Here is a 7,500-nt window from a genome sequence, read left to right on the forward strand (position 1 = left end):
TTCAGCGAGCAGGCCTTTCTAATCGACCTGGCCCGGGTATCCTGGAAGGATATTGACCTCATCCCGTCAGTAGAGGATTTCCTCACCATCTTAAATAAGCATACCCCATTCAAAAAATGTAGAACTAAGAACAGATATAGCCCTTGGTTTACTCCAGACCAGACTGTCCTTCACCAGCACAAAAACATCATGTGGCGTTCTGCATTAGCATCGAATAGCCCCCGCGATATGCTACTTTTCAGGAAGTAAGGAACCAATATACACAGGCAGTTAGGAAAGCTAAGGATAGATTTTCAAACAGAAATTTGCATCCTGTAGCACTATTCCAAAAAGTTATGGGACACTGTAAAGTCCATGGAGAATAAGAGTACCTCCTCCCAGCTGCCCACTGCACTGAGGCTAGGAAACACTGTCACCACCGATAAATCTACGATAATCGAGAATTTCAATAAGCATTTTTCTACGGCTGGCCATGCTTTCCACCTGGATACCTCTACCCCGGCCAACAGCTCTGCACCCCCTGCAGCAACTTACCCAAGCCCCCCCAGCTTCTCCTTCACCCAAATCCAGATAGCTGATGTTCTGAAAGAGCTGTAAAATCTGGATCCCTACAAAACAGCTGGGCTAGACAATCTTTCTAAAATGACCCGCCAAAATTGTTTCAACCCCTATTACTAGCCTATTCAACCTCTCTTTCGTGTCGTCTGAGATCCCCAATGATTGGTGAAAAGGGTGAGACACTCTAGACCCAAACTGTTACAGACCTATATCCATCCTGCCCTGCCTTTCTAAGGTCTTCAAAAGCCAAGTTAACAAACAGATCACCGACTATTTCGAATCCCACGGTACCTTCTCCGCTATGCAATCTGGTTTCCGAGCTGGTCATGGGAGCACCTCAGCCACGCTCAAGGTCTTAAACGATATCGTAACCGCCATCGATAAAAGACAATACTGTGCAGCCGTCTTCATCGACCTGACCAAGGCTTTCGACTCTGTCAATCACCGCATTCTTATCGGCAGACTCAACAGCCTTGGTTTCTCAAATGACTGCCTCGCCTGGTTCACCAACTACTTCTTAGACAGAGTTCAGTGTGTCAAATCGGAGGGCCTGTTGTAAGGACCTCTGGCAGTCTCTATGGGGGTGCCACAGGGTTCAATTCTTGGGCCGACTCTTTTCTCTGTATATATGAATGATGTTGCTGCGGGTGATTCTTTGATCCACCTCTATGCAGACGACACCATTCTGTATACATCTTGCCCTTCGTTAGACACTGTGTTAACAAACCTCCAAACAAGCTTCAATGCCATACAACACTCCTTCTATGGCCTCCAACTGCTCTTAAATTCTTGTAAAACTAAATGCATGCTGTTCAACCTATTTCTGCCCACATCCGTCCGCCCGCCTAGCATCACTACTCTGGACGGTTCTGACTTAGAATATGTAGACAACAACAAATACCTAGGTGTCTGGTTAGACTGTAAACTCTCCTTCCAGACACATTAAGCATCTCCAATCCAAAATTCAATCTAGAATCGGCATCCTATTTCACAACAAAGTCTCCTTCTCTCATGCTGCCAAACACACCCTCGTAAAACTGACTATCCTACCGATCCTTGACTTCGGCGATGTCATTTACAAAATAGCCTCCAACACTCTACTCAGCAAATTGGATGCAGTCTATCACAGTGCCATCCGTTTTGTCACCAAAGCCCGTATACTACCCACCACTGCAACCTGTATGCTCTCGACGGCTGGCCCTCGCTACATATTCGTCGCCAAACCCACTGGCTCCAGGTCATCTATAAGTCTTTGCTAGGTAAAGTCCCGCCTTATCTCAGCTCACTGGTCACCACAGCAACACCCACCCGTAGCACGTGCTCCAGCAGACCAGACCTTAGTGCTGCTTTTGATACCATCGATCACCACATTCTTTTGGAGAGATTGGAAACCCAAATTGGTCTACACTGACAAGTTCTGGCCTAGTTTAGATGTGTCGGAAAGATATCAGTTTGTCTCTGTGAATGGTTTGTCCTCTGACAAATCAACTGTACATTTCGGTGTTCCTCAAGGTTCCGTTTTAGGACCACTATTGTTTTCACTATATATTTTACCTCTTGGGGATGTCATTCGAAAACATAATGTTAACGTTCACTGCTATGCGGATGACACACAGCTGTACATTTCAATGAAACATGGTGAAGCCCCAAAATTGCCCTCGCTAGAAGCATGTGTTTCAGACATAAGGAAGTGGATGGCTGCAAACTTTCTACTTTTAAACTCGGACAAAACAGAGATGCTTGTTCTAGGTCCCAAGAAACAAAGAGATCTTCTGTTGAATCTGACAATTAATCTTAATGGTTGTACAGTCGTCTCAAATAAAACTGTGAAGGACATCGGCGTTACTCTGGACCCTGATCTCTCTTTTCAAGAACATATCAAGACTGTTTCAAGGACAGCTTTTTTCCATCTACGTAACATTGCAAAAATCAGAAACTTTCTGTCCAAAAATGATGCAGAAATATTAATCCATGCTTTTGTCACTTCTAGGTTAGACTACTGCAATGCTCTACTTTCCGGCTACCCGGATAAAGCACTAAATAAACTTCAGTTAGTGCTAAATACGGCTGCTAGAATCCTGACTAGAACCAAAAAAATTTACCATATTACTCCAGTGCTAGCCTCCCTACACTGGCTTCCTGTCAAGGCAAGGGCTGATTTCAAGGTTTTACTGCTAACCTACAAAGCATTACATGGGCATGCTCCTACCTATCTCTCTGATTTGGTCACAAGACGCAGGCCTTCTAATTGTCCCTCGAATTTCTAAGCAAACAGCTGGAGGCCGGGCTTTCTCCTATAGAGCTCAATTTTTATGGAATGGTCTGCCTACCCATGTGAGAGACGCAAACTCGGTCTCAACTTTTAAGTCTTTACTGAAGACTCATCTCTTCAGTGGGTCATATGATTGAGTGTTGTCTGGCCCAGGAGTGTTAAGGAGAACGGAAAGGCTCTGGAGCAACGAACCGCCCTTGCTGTCTCTGCCTGGCCGGTTCGCCTCTTTCCACTGGGATTCTCTGCCTCTAACCCTATGCCGTGGTGGAGATCTTTGTGGGCTATACTCGGCCTTGTCTCAGGATGGTAAGTTGGTGGTTGAAGATATCCCTCTAGTGGTGTGGGGGCTGTGCTTTGGCAAAGTGGGTGGGGTTATATCCTTCCTGTTTGGCCCTGTCCGGGGGTGTCATCGGATGGGGCCACAGTGTCTCCTGACCACTCCTGTCTCCGCCTCCAGTATTTATGCTGCAGTAGTTTATGTGTCGGGGGGCTAGGGTCAGTTTGTTATATCTGGAGTACTTCTCCTGTCCTATCCTGTGTCCTGTGTGAATTTAAGTATGCTCTCTCTAATTCTCTCTTTCTCTCCTTCTTTCTCTCTCTCGGAGGACCTGAGCCCTAGGACCATGCCTCAGGACTATCTGACATGATGACTCCTTGCTGTCCCCAGTCCACCTGGTCGTGCAGCTGCTCCAGTTTCGACTGTTCTGCCTGTGATTATTATTATTTGACTATGCTGGTCATTTATGAACATTTGAAGATCTTGGCCATGTTCTGTTATAATCTCCACCCGGAACAGCCAGAAGAGGACTGGCCACCCCACATAGCCTGGTTCCTCTCTAGGTTTCTTCCTAGGTTTTGGCCTTTCTAGGGAGTTTTTCCTACACCTGCATTGCTTGCAGTTTGGGGTTTTAGGCTGGGTTTCTGTACAGCACTTTGAGATATCAGCTGATGTACGAGGGGCTATATAAATACATTTGATTTGATTTGACCAGTGCTCCAGCACATACATATACTACCCACCACTGCGACCTGTATGCTCTCGTATCTCACTGGTCATTCCCAAAGCCAACACTTCGTTTGGCCGCCTTTCCTTCCAGTTCTCTGTTGACAGTGACTGGAACGAATTGCAAAAAAAAAACGTATATCTCCCTCACTAACTTTAAGCATCAGCTGTCAGAGCAGCTTATCAATCATTGCAGCTGTACATAGCCAATCTGTAAATATCCCACCCAACTACCTCATCCCCATATTGTTATATTTTTTTGCACCCCAGTATCTCATCATCTTCTGCACATTTATCACTCCAATGTTTAATTGCTAAATTGTAATTGCCACTATGGCCTATTTATTGCCATACCTCCCTTATCTTACCTCATTTGCACACACTGTATATAGATTTTTCTATTGTGTTACTGTTTGTTTACTCCATGTGTAACTCTGTGTTTTTGTCGCACTGCTTTGCTTTATCTTGGCCAGGTCGCAGTGGTAAATGAGAACTTGTTCTCAACTGGCCTACCTGGTTAAATAATGGCATGAACTGGTATTTCACTCGACATTCTCAACTGTGTGTGTCAACGGTGTTCTCAACTGGCCTATCTGGTTAAATAAAGGTGTTCTCAACTAGCCTACCTGGTTAAATAAAGGTGTTCTCAACTGGCCTACCTGGTTAAATAAAGGTGAAATAAATAAATAAAACATCTCCATCTCTCACTTAGACCCAGGCAGTTTAGCCTCCTCTCCTTCCCCTCATCCCTCTCTCTCACTCTCTCATCAATTCCTGTCTCCATCCATCCCTCTCTCCCTCTACTACCCCCTCTCGCCCCCTACCACCCCCTCTCTCCCTCTACCACCCCCTCTCTCCCCCTACCACCCCCTCTCTCCCTCTACCACCCCCTCTCTCCCATTACCACCCCCTCTCTCCCATTACCACCCCCTCTCTCCCTCTACCACCCCCTCGCTCCCTCTACCACCCCCTCTCTCCCTCTACCACCCCCTCTCTCCCTCTACCACCCCCTCTCACCCCCTACCACCCCTCTCTCCCTCTACCACCCCCTCTCTCCCTCTACCACCCCCTCTCACCCCCTACCACCCCTCTCTCCCTCTACCACCCCCTCTCTCCCTCTACCACCCCCTACCACCCCCTCTCTCCCTCTACCACCCCCTCTCTCCCTCTACCATCCCCTCTCGCGCCTACCACCCCCTCTCTCCCTCTACCACCCCCTCTCTCCCTCTACCACCCCTCTCTTTTTAGAAGGGTGTTGTATACATTGGACAGCGTGTGTGTGCACTAAAAGGTGGTGGTGGTGGGGGTGGGGTGGGGGTAATACCATAGGGGTATATTGGTTCAAGTCCCTGACCCGGCAAGTGGAAAAATCTGTCGTTATACCCTTGAACATGGCAGTTTAAACCCAACAACTGTTCCCCTGGCACTGTGGATGTCCATTATAAGGCAGCCCCCCGCACCTCTCTGATTCAGAGGGGTTGGGTTAAATGCTGGAAGATGCATTCAGTTGTGCAACTGACTAGGTGTCCCCCTTTGTTTGTAGCTCACAGCATTCTGTCACACAGTTAGATCGGATACTCAGTCTCTATAGAGTCCTCTAACCATATATCCACAGCTTGGAGTCAAATCTGCTGCTTATGGCTGTTTGATTTGGATTAACATGGTTCATTAACCCAATGTACCAACGCTGTCAGACTCATTACACCCACTCCTCCGTCCAATGTTCTCTCCCTCCTTCTATCCCCATCCGTGGACAAGACCTCTCTCTCTCCAGCTGGGTTGGAGTAATTCTAGAGATAATTTTAGGATAATCTCCCATCAAATGTCTCAGAGTGCTGCCACCCTGTTTTCCCACTGCCTGATTACCAGCCTCGCTGTGCCAGCCACTTCTGCTGACCGTTGTCACACACACATGCTTCCACGCACAAACACACACTTTGGGTTTAACTGTGCCACACACACAAACATTGGGTTTAACTGTGTTACACAGAATTTCAAGCATGCCAACCATTCCTGCTTACTGCTACTGCCAACACTCACTCAACTGCATACAAATAAATAAACACACACATACACACACTCACACATTTTTGTGGGAGGAGTCACTACTGGGATGTTTCTTTGCCACCTAGTGGTAGAATTTACAACATGCATTTACAACTCATTGAACACTCCTAGAAGGATTTAATTTATTGACCAACACTGCCACCTGGTGCCAAGATATCAGCGTTACTACATGAGTGGCATCAGATAGCGCTCTAGCTTCATCCTACCCTCCTCCAGTCCTAATCATAGCCATTAGAGGGAGACTGATGTAAGTTCACGTTTCCTCTAACTCCAACATGCACATGGAGTGTCTCATGGAGTGTCTCATGGAGTGTCTCATGGAGTGTCACATGGAGTGTCTCATGGAGTGTCACATGGAGTGTCTCATGGAGTGTCACATGGAGTGTCACATGGAGTGTCTCATGGAGTGTCACATGGAGTGTCACATGGAGTGTCACATGGAGTGTCTCATGGAGTGTCACATGGAGTGGCTCATGGAGTGTCACATGGAGTGTCTCATGGAGTGTCACATGGAGTGTCTCATGGAGTGTCACATGGAGTGTCACATGGAGTGTCTCATGGAGTGTCTCATGGAGTGTCACATGGCTGTTTAAAGACATTCTCAGAAGTGTCACATCTCACTCACACAGAACTCTTAGAGATGCTTTCTTCTGTTCACTCCCTCTTCTCTCCTCCTCTCCCCTCTCCTCCTTTTCTCTCTTCTCCTCTCCTCTTTCCTCTTGTCCCTCCTCATCTTCTCTCTTCTTCTCTCTACTTCTCTCCTCTCCTCTCCTCTCCTCTCCTCTCCTCTCCTCTCCTCTCCTCTCCTCTCCTCTCCTCTCCTCTCATCTCATCTCATCTCATCTCATCTCATCTCCTCTCCTCTCCTCTCCTCTCCTCTCCTCTACTCTACTCTCCTCTCCTCTCCTCTCCTCTCCTCTCCTCTCCTCTCCTCTCCTCTCCTCTCCTCTCCTCTCCTCTCCTCTCCTCTCCTCTCCTCTCCTCTCCTCTAGTAATGAAAGGTACAGTCACTGGGGTCTCTCTTTCTTTCAGCTGCATAACACGTTCAACAGCACTTTCTTCTGTCCATCCACTGAGAATAGGTCAAGTGGATATTCTCTCTAACTCTCCTGAGTTTAAAGTATGCACACCCAACAAACTGAAAGCACAACCACAGGTGCAGGGAACACTGCATACCCCATGGGAAGAGAAAATAGATACCATACCTGCAGACTCTGAATGATCTGCTCCCATTTCAATCCAAATATATTTTTCAGATTTAGTTCCACATGATATTCTCAGTGAGGGAAGTATCCCATCATTCAGAAGTATCCCGTCATTCAGAAGTATCCCATCATTCAGAAGTATCCCGTCATTCAGAAGTATCCCATCATTCAGAAGTATCCCGTCATTCAGAAGTATCCCATCATTCAGAAGTATCCCGTCATTCAGAAGTATCCCATCATTCAGAAGTATCCCGTCATTCAGAAGTATCCCGTCATTCAGAAGTATCCCGTCATTCAGAAGTATCCCGTCATAGGAAGTATCCCATCATTCAGAGGAATCCCATCGGTCAGGGCTGAAGCTTTTTATATTGAGTGATTCTCTTAACTTTCCAAAG

General features: G+C 46.9%; 1 long non-coding RNA gene across 1 annotated transcript in view; it reads left to right on the forward strand.

Annotated features, from left to right (window-relative positions):
• Positions 1–3,705, forward strand: part of LOC149984702 (uncharacterized) — an 11,281-nt gene extending 7,576 nt beyond the window's left edge. Inside the window, exon 3 of the long non-coding RNA XR_016494845.1 lies at positions 3,436–3,705. This is a non-coding gene — a long non-coding RNA (uncharacterized LOC149984702). The remainder of the gene's footprint in view (positions 1–3,435) is intronic.
• Positions 3,706–7,500: the final 3,795 nt, after the last annotated feature.

This window comes from Oncorhynchus mykiss, chromosome 3 (assembly GCF_057628025.1).
Source record: "Oncorhynchus mykiss isolate SJ-2025 chromosome 3, ASM5762802v1, whole genome shotgun sequence".
NCBI lineage: Eukaryota > Metazoa > Chordata > Actinopteri > Salmoniformes > Salmonidae > Oncorhynchus > Oncorhynchus mykiss.